Source organism: Mus musculus, chromosome 1, assembly GCF_000001635.26.
Source record: "Mus musculus strain C57BL/6J chromosome 1, GRCm38.p6 C57BL/6J".
In the NCBI taxonomy this organism is placed as follows: Eukaryota; Metazoa; Chordata; class Mammalia; order Rodentia; family Muridae; genus Mus; species Mus musculus.
Genome location: NC_000067.6, coordinates 135231795 through 135233993, shown reverse-complemented (window position 1 = coordinate 135233993; position 2199 = coordinate 135231795). Strand labels below are relative to the sequence as shown.

The 2199-nt window shown below is 43.2% G+C and overlaps 1 pseudogene; it reads right to left on the bottom strand.

Annotated features, from left to right (window-relative positions):
* On the bottom strand, nucleotides 767–1999 carry Gm4204 (predicted gene 4204; annotated as a pseudogene).

Genomic DNA, 2199 nt, shown 5'->3' with positions numbered 1-2199 from the left:
AGGGTTGGGAAGAAATGGTTTAATGGTAAAAGGGCCTGCTGGGAAAAGGGGAGGACTTGAGTTCGAATCCCCGGCATCTGTGTAAAAAGTTGGGCATGGCTGTCTGTGAGCCTGTAACCCAACTCAATGTTATGGGAGCAGAGAGAGGCAGATGGACCTTGCTAGCCACCAGCCTAGCTCCAGACTCAGTGAGAGATGCCGTCTCAAAGGGATAACATAGAGAAGGATAGACCTGACCATCCAGACTCTGGCCTTAATGTGATGCATGCACACACTCAGAAGCTGAGCATTGTGGGTAAAGGCCTTAGGAGGCTGGAAGCAGGAAGAGGTCGAGATAAGAAGATATTTCGATTTTTCGAGACAGGTTTTTCTGTGTAGCCCTGGCTGTCCTGGAACTCACTCTGTAGACCAGGCTGGCCTCGAACTCAGAAATCTGCCTGCCACTGCCTCCTGAGTGCTGGGATTAAAGGCGTGAGCCACTACTGCCTGGCTGTAAGAAGAGTTTTAATTCAAGCCAGCCTGTGTCTGTATTGAAGATTTTTGTCTTGAACAAATGAAAACCCAGGTAATAAGAATAACATTTTTTTTTGAGTTTTGCAATTTATTTATTGAAACCTTATACATACATTGTTTGGCTGTAGAATTCTAAAATCATAGTTTCCAAAATTTATCCCAAATCACAGAATGATTATAAGGAATACATTAATCACTCATTTTTGTTCCTCAATGTGTTATACAGTGAATTATTTGCTCATTTGGTAAACATTACCTCGTCAGCTTCTTCACCTTCTTCATCATAATCATCGTCATCGTCCTCGATAGCCTCTCCAGTGAAGTACAGCACTGATCTTGGGATTATGCGCTCACGTAAAAAGTGACCAATTTCAAAGTCTGCAGCCAGTATCGCCTCAGCATCATCATCCAGATCGCCATTCTCAGGAACTTCAGGAGGAGCAAAAAAATTAAAGAAAGAATCATTGGAAACTGTTTTAGTCACAGTACGAACTGTCCCACGCCCCTTGTGTTTCTGCTTCTTCTTAATGGTTTTCAAAGTAACATTCTTTCCTTTTTTCCAATCTATCTGGCACCCTGTACAGCCCATAATCTCTGGTCCGTCAAAAGAAAAGGGGTCAGAATCATCTGGTTCTGACCGCATCCTGTAAGTCTTTGTTAACACTTCATTTGTGAAATAGTCATTGGGTTCAAAGTGAAATTCTAAGACAAAACTCATAGGCTGGCCAGCATCCGAAAACTTCACTTTAATATCTTTCAAGTGCTTCAGAATAGGTTCATCATGTTCCTGAACCATGTCACTGAGCAAGTCAACATTCTTAAACACTGTCAACCAAAATTCAGGAATTCCTTTCGGGTCTTCTTTTTCTTCATCCTTTTTCTCATCTTCAATCTTGGCCTTTTCTTTCAGCTCCTCCGAAACTTCATCCTCCTCATCTGGTTTCCACTCGCATTCTTCTTCTGTAGGTTCATAGATTGCATTAATGATCTCAAATCGCTTATCAAATAAAGGCTGATAGAGAACAGCATACTTCCTCTCGAGATCATGAACTTCCTCATAGAATTTGGCTTCTATCTGTGCACATTTAACCTGAAGATTCTTGAGAGCATTCACTCGTCTTTTGACTACCTTAGGCAAGCTTTCAATGTATCCTGTTGGTGTGTCTACCAGACCATCAAGTCTTTCCTGAAGAGCTGCAAGAATCTGAGGATTTTGCATCATCTGAACAGTTAGCTGACGTGCTTTGATTTTTGTTTCTTCACCCGTTTCTTCTTCTTCTACTTCTTCAACATCTTCCAAATCTTGATCAAGTTCAGACTATTCTTTGTTGTCAATGTCGGCCATCTTGTAAGAACTCCAAATGTCGTTCCAGGAGGCTCGGACGCGGAGCCGGGCGGCGGGAGCTGCGCAGGCAGTGACTCAGGGCGGCGGCAGCGGCGGCGGGAGGAGCAGGAGGCAGCGCCGCGAGCAGATGGCGCTAAAAAAAGAAGAATAACATTTTTAATCCCAGCACCCCATAGGTAGGCAGATCTCTGTGAGTTTGAGGCTAGCCTAGTCTACATAGCAAGTTCAATAGCAAACAAGGACTATATAATAAGACTGTATCTCAAAAACAAAACATTCGGTTGCGGCACTTGGAAAAGTCAATTAGAAGCCGTTTGATACTCTCAGCTGGGTGACTGTGG